At 47.7% G+C, this 13,139-nt stretch overlaps 1 protein-coding gene and 1 pseudogene across 2 annotated transcripts in view; one reads left to right on the top strand and one right to left on the bottom strand.

Moving 5' to 3' along the window:
• GBE1 (1,4-alpha-glucan branching enzyme 1) overlaps nucleotides 1-13,139 on the bottom strand; it is a 446,779-nt gene that overhangs the window by 223,366 nt on the left and 210,274 nt on the right. The window lies entirely within an intron of this gene.
• Nucleotides 1,019-1,137, top strand: LOC135051682 (5S ribosomal RNA; annotated as a pseudogene).

The raw sequence follows: 13,139 nt of genomic DNA, 5'->3' as shown, positions 1-13,139 counted from the left end.
TACCCCCTCCCCAGTTACCAATCAGGCACGTACAGCCCATTGGCTGCTAACTAATGACAACAGGGTTTTTAAACCCCACACTTACCATCGACTATGAGATCCCGGAAGTGAACAAGCCCAACGGGCGAAACGCGTTTTCCACGGACTACAGCGTGGGACCGGCCTTTGGAGGACCCTCCACCATCATCTACTTTCCTATTTTGACACCTTGAGTACCACCTTTCTGCCTACATTATATTCTTTTCTATGTGCAATTTAGACTTGAATACTATTTTTCCATAGGTGCCTTTTTGCATTAAGCGCACTCACCAGCGCTGCATACCATGCAGTTAGGATTTTCTGTGAGGTTTACAGCAGTAGAATCCCATATATTTTAGGCTAGTATTGCTGGCATAGCTGCTCATCACATTTGGCACACTACTTAATATTGCATGGTGCTTATTAAGGATCTCTCATGCATATTATAGTTTGGTAGTCCTACAGATTGCAGATCATTACAACTGCAGTGGGAGGACCTTTCATTTGGCACATCAACTAATAGTATAAGCCTGCTTTGGGATTTTTTGTGCACGATATAGATTTATAATCCTGCAGATTGCATGATATACCTATTATTTATTTCTGTACACATTGCTCTATTCCCTATGTATGCAGGGCGCTATACAATTTAGTTTGTTTTTGTTTTTTCTGCCTTGCACAAAAAAGAATACATATGTGCAATCTATATCTACATGTATGAATTTACCTGACGCTGCATATTTTGTGACAGGGTTTCTTTTCCTTAGGGAGAGTAACCACTAGTCTAATTTCCAAAAATAATATATTTTCTCCTCTTTTTTCATTACTTACTACTTTCCGTAGACTCTCATCCACGATCCTAGGATGTACTTTGCCACTGAGTGACAACTGTTTCACCCTGCCTAACGTGGAAAGCAGATCTACACACTATATGACTTTATCTTCCTAAATCTCCACTCTACCATCTGTATATAGGCGCACTCTCATTGGTAGATAGCCTCTCTACTATCATACCGCGCTGCTAATGCCCGATCTCGTCCGATCTTGGAAGCTAAACAGCGTTGGGCCAGGTCAGTACCTTGAGAGGAGACTCCCTGGGAATACCTGGTGTTGTAGAGTGGGGACTATTCCCCTTCTTTTGAAGGGTGGACACCAACAGCAGTATCACCACTATTTGATTCTTTCACAAACTTTTTTCCTATCCTTGCCGCGTCCAGATCGTGTCAATATAGATATTTCTAACTCTGCACAATATGGAATAACAGGTGAACACTCAATTGCTCACTATTTAACCATATTCAAGTGGTTCTCCAATACACACTATTGACCTCCTTGGTCGGTCTCATTAATACAGATTATCTGTACTGGTCAGGAGAAACGGGTGTCAGACTATCAAGTGTCTGCAGCCTTTCTAAATCCTTCCTGTGTGATTTAACAGACCAGAACATTTTATATTTTCTCACGTCTTTTTATACTTATACTCTTTCTTGGATCGTTGAGGGGTTATAATTTTTTAATTGTTGATTAATAAAAATTACGTTTTTACCATTACCAATAACCGAAGAATTTCTTCTTTACAATCACAAGAGTGCGCCCACACAAGAGCTTTCTTTCTCTCCTCTCGTTAGTATCTGTACTTTCTAGCTCTGGGCGCACCACCAATAGGGACTATATTTTGAAAGGTTTAAATCTCCTTTCCATTACTATAATTGTCCATTTGTTGGTTTCTTACAATTCTTACAATTTATAACATACCGGTGCACGGTCGCTTCTTTTGTTTCGAGATAACGTTCATATCTGTCAGTGTGGAGGCACCAGCGATGAACGATGTGCGGCCCCGCGCTCATTCATTGCTGGTGCCCCGTCGGCTGTGCATGCAGGCCAATATTTGCCTGCACTTCTACGAAGCTGGGTGACTTCCCCCCGTCACTGCCCCCCGCCTCCGAGTCGCCCGTCTGCCGTATCGGCGGTCGGGCAGCTCGGCTGCATATCACCGTGTCTGTAGGGCCCATTAGTCCAAATCACATAGCCCAGATTGTATAGGCTCAAATCGTACCTAGCACAAATAGCATCGTGTGGGCCCATTAGACTGAAAAATTAATTGCAGACCCTGGACAAACACCAAAAATAATGCAGAACGTAAAAGACATACACAAACAATGAAATATCAATATGACGCAAGTTTACAGTTCTTATTTCCGAATTCAACACTCAGTCATCCCTCCCCAAATGTGAGCAGGAACCCCAAGGTCAAGCGATTAATTACTAAATCCTGCCACCACTTGAAAATTCTAAGTTCTGAGTGTAGTTATGTTCTTAAGGGGGAGATTTCTCAAAGATTGGAGAGAGAGAAAAAATAAGATTTTAAACCTACCGGTAAATCTTTTTCTCCTAGTCCGTAGAGGATGCTGGGGACTCCGTAAGGACCATGGGGTATAGACGGGCTCCGCAGGAGACATGGGCACTCTAAAGACTTTAGAATGGGTGTGCACTGGCTCCTCCCTCTATGCCCCTCCTCCAGACCTCAGTTAGAGAACTGTGCCCAGAGGAGACAGACCGTACGAGGAAAGGATTTTTGTTATTCCAAGGGCAAGATACATACCAGCCCACACCATCCACACCGTACAACCTGGAACATACGAACCAGTTAACAGTATGAAACAAACCAGCATCACCCAGAGACTGAACAAAACTGTAACATAACCCTTATGTAAGCAATAACTATATACAAGTCTTGCAGAACTTCGTCCGCACTGGGACGGGAGCCCAGCATCCTCTACGGACTAAGAGAAAAAGATTTACCGGTAGGTTTAAAATCTAATTTTCTCTTACGTCCTAGAGGATGCTGGGGATTCCGTAAGGACCATGGGGATTATACCAAAGCTCCAGACCGGGCGGGAGAGTGCGGATGACTCTGCAGCACCGATTGAGCAAACACGAGGTCCTCCTCAGCCAAGGTATCAAACTTGTAGAATTTAGCAAAAGTGTTTGACCCGACCAAGTCGCCGCTCGGCAAAGCTGCAATGCCGAGATGCCTCGGGCAGCCGCCCAAGAAGAGCCCAACTTCCCAGTGGAATGGGCCTTTACCGAATTTGGTAACGGCAATCCAGCCGTAGAATGAGCCTGCTGAATCGTATTACAGATCCAGCGAGCAATATTCTGCTTAAAAGCAGGAGCGCCAACCTTACAGGACAAACAGTGCCTCTGTTTTCCTAACCCGAGCCGTCCTGGCTACATAAATTTTTAAGGCCCGACTACATCAATGGACTTGGAATCCTCCAAGTCACCCGTAGCCACAGGCACCACAATAGGTTGGTTCATATGAAAAGATGAAACCACCTTTGGCAAAAATTGAGGACGAGTCCTCAATTCTGCTCTATCCACATGGAAAATCAGATAAGGGCTCTTGTGAGACAAAGCCGCCAATTCGGACACCCGCCTTGCAGATGCCAAGGCCAACAACATGACCACCTTCCAAGTGAGAAATTTTAATTCAACTGTTTGAAGAGGCTCAAACCAGTGAGATTTTAGGAACTGTAACACCACGTTAAGGTCCCATGGTGCCACTGGGGGCACAAAAGGAGGCTGGATATGCAGCACTCCCTTTACAAAAGTCTGGACTTCTGGGAGAGAAGCCAATTCCTTCTGAAAGAAAATTGATAGGGCAGAAATCTGTACCTTAATGGAGCCTAACTTTAGGCCCATATCCACTCCTGTCTGTAGAAAGTGGAGAGAAACCGGCCCAGATGGAAATCCTCCGTAGGAACATTCTTGGCTTCACACCAAGATACATACTTCCTCCAGATGCGGTGATAATGTTTCGCCGTCACCTCCTTCCTAGCCTTAATCAGAGTAGGGATGACTTCCTCCGGAATACCCTTCCCCGCTAGGATTTGGTGTTCAACCGCCATGCCGTCAAACGTAACCGCGGTAAGTCTTGGAACACGCAGGGCCCCTGCTGAAACAGGTCTTCCCTGAGAGGAAGAGGCCACGGATCTTCTGTGAGCATTTCCTGAAGATCTGAATACCAGGCCCTTCGAGGCCAATCTGGAACAATGAGTATTGTCTGCACTCTTTTTCGTCTTATGATTCTCAGTATTTTTGAGATAAGCGGAAGAGGAGGGAACACATAGAACGACTGAAACACCCATGGTGTCACCAGGGCATCCACCGCTACTGCCTGAGGGTCCCTTGACCTGGCACAATACCTCCAAAGCTTCTTGTTGAGGCGTGACGCCATCATGTCTATTTATGGAAGTCCCCGCTGACTTGTTATCTCTGCAAAAACTTCCTGATGAAGTCCCCACTCTCCTGGATGGAGATCGTGCCTGCTGAGGAAGTCTGCTTCCCAGTTGTCCACTCTCGGAATAAAGACCGCTGACAGAGCGCTTACGTGATTTTCCGCCCAGCGAAGAATCCTGGTGGCTTCCGCCATTGCCACTCTGCTCCTTGTCCCGCCTTGGCGGTTTACATGAGCCACGGCTGTGACGTTGTCTGATTGAATCAGAACCGGTAGGTCGCGAAGAATATTATCCGCTTGTCGTAGGCCGTTGTATATGGCCCTCAATTCCAGTACGTTGATGTGTAGACAAGCCTCCTGGCTTGACCATAGTCCCTGAAAATTTCTACCTTGTGTGACTGCTCCCCATCCTCGGAGGCTCGCGTCCGTGGTCACCAGAACCCAGTCTTGAATTCCGAACCTGCGACCCTCGAGAAGGTGAGCACTCTGCAGCCACCACAGGATAGACACCCTGGCCCTGGGGGACAGGCTTATTTTCCGATGTATTTGTAGATGGGACCCCGACCACTTGTCCAGAAGGTCCCGCTGAAACGTCCTCACATGGAACCTGCCGAAGGGGATGGCCTCATGGGTCGCCACCATCTTTTCCAGTACATTGATGGACTGACACTCTTTTCGGTCTCTGACCATGGGGGTAATTCTGAGTTGATCGCAGCACTAAGTTTGTTAGCAATTGGGAAAACCATGTTGACTGCAGGTGGGGCAGATATAACATGTGCAGGGAGAGTTAGATTTGGGTGGTTTATTTTGTTTCTGTGCAGGGTAAATACTGGCTGCTTTATTTTTACACTGCAATGTAGATTTCAGTTTTAACACACCCCACCCAAATCTAATTCTCCCTGCAAGTGTTATATCTGCCCCCCCCCCCCCTGCAGTGCACATGGTTTTGCCCAATTACTAACAAACTTGCTGCTGCGATCAACTCAGAATTAGGCCCCATGTTCTGGAGTTCCTGGGCTTTTTCCATTGGGAGAAAAACCCTCTTTAGTTCCGTGTCCAGAATCATGCCTAAGAAAGATAGCTGAGTCGTTGGAATCAACTGTGACTTTGGTAGATTTAGAATCCAGCCATGCTGCTGCAGCACTCTCAGGGAGAGCGACACGCTTTTCTGCAATTGATCTCTCGATCTCGCTTTTATCAGGGGATCGTCCAAGTACGAGATAATTGTGACTCCCTGTCTGCGCAGGAGTACCATCATTTCCGCCATTACTTTGGTAAAAATCCTCGGGGCCGTGGAAAGCCCAAACGGCAACGTCTGAAACAGGTAATGACAGTCCTGTACAACGAATCTCAGGTACGCCTGATGAGGGTGATATATGGGGACATGAAGGTATGCATCCTTTATGTCTAGTGACACCATAAAATCCCCCCTTTCCAGGCTGGAGATTACTGCCCGGAGCGATTCCATCTTGAATTTGAACTTTTTCAAGTACAGGTTTAGGGATTTTAAATTTAGAATGGGTCTGACCGAGCCATCCGGTTTCGGGACCACAAATAGGGTTGAATAGTACCCCTTCCCCTGTTGAACTAGGGGAACCTCGACAACCACTTGTTGTTGACACAGTTTTTGAATTGCAGCTAAAACTATCTCCCTTTCTGGGGAAGAAGCTGGTAAAGTCGATTTGAAAAACCGGCGAGGAGGCAAGTCTTCCAATTCCAGCTTGTAGCCTTGGGATACAATTTCCATTGGCCAAGGATCCATGTCTGACTGAACCCAGACGTGGCTGAAGAGTCGAAGACGTGCCCCCACCGGCGCGGACTCCCTCAATGGAGCCCCAGCGTCATGCGGTGGATTTAGTAGAAGCCGGGGAGGACTTCTGCTCCTGGGAACTAGCCGTAGCAGGCATTCTTTTCCCTCTACCCTTACCTCTGGCGAGGAAGGAAGAGCCCCGACCTCTTCTACACTTATGCGACCGAAAGGACTGCATCTGATATTGTGGTGTTTTCTTTTGCTGTGGGGGAACATAAGGTAAAAAAGTAGATTTACCCGCGGTAGCTGTGGAAACCAGGTCCGCGAGACCTTCCCCAAATAAAACCTCACCCTTGTAAGGCAAAACTTCCATATGCCTCTTTGAGTTGGCATCACCCGTCCATTGGCGGGTCCACAGGGCTCGCCTAGCAGAAATCGCCATGGCGTTGGCTCTCGAACCTAGCAACCCAACGTCTCTCTGAGTGTCTCTCATATAGAAGACTGCGTCTATAATGTGACCTAAGGTCAATAAAATGGTATCCCCATCTAGGGTATCAATGTCAGCTGACAAGGTATCTGCCCTAGCTACTACAGCGCTACAAACCCAAGTCGACGCTATTGCCGGTCTGAGCAAGGCACCCGTATGTGTATAAATTGATTTTAAGGTAGTCTCCTGTCTGTGATCAGCAGGATCCTTGAGGGCTGCCGTGTCTGGAGACGGTAGCGCCACCTTTTTGGACAAACGCGTTAAAGCCTTGTCCACCTTGGGCGAGGATTCCCACCATAACCTGTCCTGTGCAGGGAAAGGATATGCCATAAGAATTCTCTTGGGAATCTGCAGTTTCTTGTCTGGAGTCTCCCAAGCTTTTTCAAATAACTCATTCAGCTCATGAGATGGGGGAAAGGTTACCTCAGGTTTCTTTTCCTTAAACATGCATACCCTCGTGTCAGGGACAGAGGGGTCATCTGTGATATGCAAAACATCTTTTATTGCAATAATCATATAATGAATACTTTTGGCCACCCTTGGATGTAACCTCGCATCATCGTAGTCGACACTGGAGTCAGAATCCGTGTCGGTATTAGTGTCTGCTACTTGGGACATGGGACGTTTCTGAGACCCTGAAGGGCCCTGTGATACAGCCAAAGCCATGGATTGACACCCTGTTTTATCCCTGGACTCTGCTTTGTCCAATCTCTTATGTAATAAAAATACATTTGCATTTAAAACATTCCACATATCCAACCAATCATGTGTCGGCGTTGCCGACGGAGACACCACAATCATCTGCTCCACCTCCTCCTTAGATGAGCCTTCCGCTTCAGACATGCCGACACACACGTACTGACACCCCCACACACTCAGGGATATATCTATATGGAGACAGTCCCCCAATAAGGCCCTTTGGAGAGACAGAGAGAGAGTATGCCAGCACACACCCAGCGCCACCGGACACTGGAATAGAATCCCAGTTAGTACAGCGCTTTTATATATATATATATATATATATATATATATATATATATATATAATAAGAATTTACTTACCGATAATTCTATTTCTCGTAGTCCGTAGTGGATGCTGGGAACTCCGTAAGGACCACAGGGGGAATAGCGGCTCCGCAGGAGACTGGGCACAAAAAGTAAAAGCTTTAGACTAGCTGGTGTGCACTGGCTCCTCCCCCTATGACCCTCCTCCAAGCCTCAGTTAAGATACTGTGCCCGGACGAGCGTACATAATAAGGAAGGATCTTGAATCCCGGGTAAGACTCATACCAGCCACACCAATCACACCGTACAACTCGTGATCTGAACCCAGTTAACAGTATGATAACCGTAGGAGCCTCTGAAAAGATGGCTTCCAACAATAAACAACCCGATTTGTTTGTAACAATAACTATATACAAGTATTGCAGACAATCCGCACTTGGGATGGGCGCCCAGCATCCACTACGGACTACGAGAAATAGAATTATCGGTAAGTAAATTCTTATTTTCTCTGACGTCCTAGTGGATGCTGGGAACTCCGTAAGGACCATGGGGATTATACCAAAGCTCCCAAACGGGCGGGAGAGTGCGGATGACTCTGCAGCACCGAATGAGAGAACTCCAGGTCCTCCTCAGCCAGGGTATCGAATTTGTAAAATTTAGCAAACGTGTTTGCCCCTGACCAAGTAGCTGCTCGGCAAAGTTGTAAAGCCGAGACCCCTCGGACAGCCGCGCAAGATGAGCCCACCTTCCTTGTGGAATGGGCTTTAACAGATTTTGGCTGTGGCAGGCCTGCCACAGAATGTGCAAGTTGAATTGTACTACAAATCCAACGAGCAATCGTCTGCTTAGAAGCAGGAGCACCCAGCTTGTTGGGTGCATACAGTATAAACAGCGAGTCAGATTTTCTGACTCCAGCCGTCCTGGAAACATATATTTTCAGGGCCCTGACTACGTCCAGCAACTTGGAGTCCTCCAAGTCCCTAGTAGCCACAGGTACCACAATAGGTTGATTCATGTGAAACGCTGAAACCACCTTAGGGAGAAATTGAGGACGAGTCCTCAATTCCGCCCTATCCGAATGAAATATCAGGTAAGGGCTTTTATAGGATAAAGCCGCCAATTCTGATACGCGCCTGGCTGAAGCCAGGGCCAACAGCATTACCACTTTCCATGTGAGATATTTCAAATCCACTGTGGTAAGTGGTTCAAACCAATGTGATTTTAGGAACCCTAAAACTACATTGAGATCCCAAGGTGCCACTGGAGGCACAAAAGGAGGCTGTATATGCAGTACCCCTTTGACAAACGTCTGAACTTCAGGCACTGAAGCCAGTTCTTTTTGGAAGAAGATCGACAGGGCCGAAATTTGAACCTTAATGGATCCTAATTTTAGGCCCATAGACAATCCTGCTTGCAGGAAATGTAGGAAACGACCCAGTTGAAATTCCTCCGTAGGGGCCTTCTTGGCCTCACACCACGCAACATATTTTCGCCAAATGCGATGATAATGTTTTGCAGTTACATCCTTCCTGGCCTTGATCAGGGTAGGGATGACTTCATCTGGAATGCCTTTTTCCTTCAGGATCCGGCGTTCAACCGCCATGCCGTCAAACGCAGCCGCGGTAAGTCTTGGAACAGACAAGGTCCCTGCTGGAGCAGGTCCTTCCTTAGAGGTAGAGGCCACGGGTCCTCCGTGAGCATCTCTTGCAGCTCCGGGTACCAAGTTCTTCTTGGCCAATCCGGAGCCACGAGTATCGTTCTTACTCCTCTCCTTCTTATGATTCTCAGTACTTTTGGTATGAGAGGAAGAGGAGGGAACACATATACCGACTGGAAAACCCACGGAGTTACCAGAGCGTCCACCGCTATTGCCTGAGGGTCCCTTGACCTGGCGCAATATCTGTCCAGTTTCTTGTTGAGACGGGACGCCATCATGTCCACCTTTGGTTTTTCCCAACGGTTTACAATCACTTGGAAGACTTCTGGATGAAGTCCCCACTCCCCCGGGTGGAGGTCGTGTCTGCTGAGGAAGTCTGCTTCCCAGTTGTCCACTCCCGGAATGAACACTGCAGACAGTGCTATCACATGATTTTCCGCCCAGCGAAGAATCCTTGCAGCTTCTGCCATTGCCCTCCTGCTTCTTGTGCCGCCCTGTCTGTTTACGTGGGCGACAGCCGTGATGTTGTCCGACTGGATCAATACCGGTTGACCCTGAAGCAGAGGCCTTGCTTGACTTAGGGCATTGTAAATGGCCCTTAGCTCCAGGATATTTATGTGAAGAGACGTTTCCATGCTTGACCACAAGCCCTGGAAATTTCTTCCCTGTGTGACTGCTCCCCAGCCTCTCAGGCTGGCATCCGTGGTTACCAGCATCCAATCCTGAATGCCGAATCTGCGGCCCTCTAGAAGATGAGCCTTCTGTAACCACCACAGGAGAGATACCCTTGTCTTTGGAGATAGGGTTATCCGCTGATGCATCTGAAGATGCGATCCGGACCATTTGTCCAGCAGATCCCACTGAAAAGTTCTTGCATGGAATCTTCCGAATGGAATCGCTTCGTAAGAAGCCACCATTTTTCCCAGGACTCTCGTGCACTGATGCACTGACACTTGTCCTGGTTTCAGGAGGTTCCTGACTAGCTCGGATAACTCCCTGGCCTTCTCCTCCGGGAGAAACACCTTTTTCTGGACTGTGTCCAGAATCATCCCTAGGAACAGTAGACGTGTTGTTGGAATCAGCTGTGATTTTGGGATATTTAGAATCCACCCGTGCTGACGTAGCACTACCTGAGATAGTGCTACTCCGACCTCTAACTGTTCCCTGGACCTTGCCCTTATCAGGAGATCGTCCAAGTAAGGGATAATTAATACGCCTTTTCTTCGAAGAAGAATCATCATTTCGGCCATTACCTTGGTAAAGACCCGTGGTGCCGTGGACAATCCAAACGGCAGCGTCTGAAACTGATGACAGTTTTGTATCACAAACCTGAGGTACCCTTGGTGAGAAGGGTAGATTGGGACATGGAGATAAGCATCCTTGATGTCTAGAGATACCATATAGTCCCCTTCTTCCAGGTTCGCTATCACTGCTCTGAGTGACTCCATCTTGAATTTGAACCTTTTTATGTAAGTGTTCAAAGATTTTAGATTTAAAATTGGTCTCACCGAGCCGTCCGGCTTCGGTACCACAAACAGCGTGGAATAATACCCCTTTCCCTGTTGTAGGAGGGGTACCTTGATTATCACCTGCTGGGAATACAGCTTGTGAATAGCTTCCAATACTGCCTCCCTGTCGGAGGGAGACGTTGGTAGAGCAGACTTCAGGAACCGGCGAGGGGGAGACGTCTCGAATTCCAATTTGTACCCCTGTGATACTACCTGCAGGATCCAGGGGTCCACTTGCGAGTGAGCCCACTGCGCGCTTTTTCCCTCTTGCCCTTATAGGGACGAAAGGACTGGGTTTGAAAAGACGGTGTCTTTTTCTGCTGAGAGGTGACCTGGGGTAAAAAGGTGGATTTTCCAGCCGTTGCCGTGGCCACCAGGTCCGATAGACCGACCCCAAATAACTCCTCCCCTTTATACGGCAATACTTCCATATGTCGTTTGGAATCCGCATCACCTGACCACTGTCGCGTCCATAGCGTTCTTCTGGCAGAAATGGACATCGCACTTACTCTAGATGCCAGGGTGCAAATATCCCTCTGTGCATCTCGCATATATAGTAATGCATCCTTTAAATGCTCTATAGTTAATAATATACTGTCCCTATCCAGGGTATCAATATTTTCAGTCAGGGAATCCGACCAAGCCACTCCAGCGCTGCACATCCAGGCTGAGGCGATCGCTGGTCGCAGTATAACACCGGTATGTGTGTATATACCTTTTAAGATATTTTCAAGCCTTCTATCAGCTGGTTCCTTGAGAGCGGCCGTATCAGGAGACGGTAACGCCACTTGTTTTGATAAGCGTGTGAGCGCCTTATCTACCCTAGGGGGTGTTTCCCAACGTGCCCTAACCTCTGGCGGGAAAGGGTATAGTGCCAATAATTTATTAGAAATCAGCAGTTTTTTATCGGGGGAAACCCACGCTTTATCACACACCTCATTTAATTCATCTGACTCAGGAAAAACTACTGGTACTTTTTTCACACCCCACATAATACCCTTTTTTGTGGTACTTGTAGTGTCAGAAATGTTCAATGCCTCCTTCATTGCCGTGATCATGTAACGTGTGGCCCTACTGGACATTACGTTTGTCTCGTCACCGTCGACACTGGATTCAGTATCCGTGTCAGGGTCTGTGTCGACCATCTGAGGTAACGGGCGTTTTAGCGCCCCTGACGGTGTCTGAGACGCCTGAACAGGCACTAATTGATTTGTCGGCTGTCTCATGTCGTCAACAGTTTTTTGCAAAGTGCTGACATTGTCACGTAATTCTTTAATTACTACCATCCAGTCAGGTGTCGACTCCCTAGGGGGTGACATCACTAACACAGGCAATTGCTCTGCTTCCACATCATTTTCCTCCTCATACATGTCGACACAATCGTACCGACACCCAGCACACACACTCTGATAGAGGACAGGACCCCACTAGCCCTTTGGGGAGACAGAGGGAGAGTTTGCCAGCACACACCAGAGCGCTATATATATACAGGGATAACCTTATATAAGTGTTACTCCCTTTATAGCTGCTGTATTATATATTAGCTGCCAATAGTGCCCCCCCTCTCTTGTTTTACCCTGTTTCTGTAGTGTAGTCTGCAGGGGAGAGTCAGGGAGCCGTCCTTCCAGCGGAGCTGTGAAAGAAAATGGCGCTTGTGTGCTGAGGAGAAAGGCTCCGCCCCCTTCACGGCGGCCTTTTCTCCCGCTTTTTTCAGGAAACTGGCAGGGGATAAATGCATCCATATAGCCCAGTAGCTATATGTGATGCATTTTTTTTTAGCCATATAAGGTTTTTATATCGTTTTTATTGCGTCTCAGGGCGCTCCCCCCCAGCGCCCTGCACCCTCAGTGACCGGAGTGTGAAGTGTGCTGAGAGCAATGGCGCACAGCTGCAGTGCTGTGCGCTACCTTATTTGAAGACAGGAACGTCTTCTGCCGCCGCTTTCTCCGGACCTCTTCGCTCTTCTGGCTCTGTAAGGGGGCCGGCGGCGCGGCTCCGGGACCCATCCAGGCTGAACCTGTGATCGTCCCTCTGGAGCTAATGTCCAGTAGCCAAGAAGCCCAATCCACTCTGCAGTCGGGTGAGTTCGCTTCTTCTCCCCTTAGTCCCACGATGCAGTGAGCCTGTTGCCAGCAGGACTCACTGAAAATGAAAAACCTATTTAAACTTTTACTTCTAAGCAGCTCAGGAGAGCCACCTAACTTGCACCCTTCTCGTTCGGGCACAAAAATCTAACTGAGGCTTGGAGGAGGGTCATAGGGGGAGGAGCCAGTGCACACCAGCTAGTCTAAAGCTTTTACTTTTTGTGCCCAGTCTCCTGCGGAGCCGCTATTCCCCCTGTGGTCCTTACGGAGTTCCCAGCATCCACTAGGACGTCAGAGAAATATATATATATATATATATATATATATATATATACACACGATTACACTCACTGCGCCAATTAAATGTGACCCCCCCCCTCTTTTTTGCCCT

This window comes from Pseudophryne corroboree, chromosome 2, assembly GCF_028390025.1.
Source record: "Pseudophryne corroboree isolate aPseCor3 chromosome 2, aPseCor3.hap2, whole genome shotgun sequence".
Taxonomy (NCBI): domain Eukaryota; kingdom Metazoa; phylum Chordata; class Amphibia; order Anura; family Myobatrachidae; genus Pseudophryne; species Pseudophryne corroboree.
This window is presented reverse-complemented; position numbering and strand designations above follow the sequence as displayed.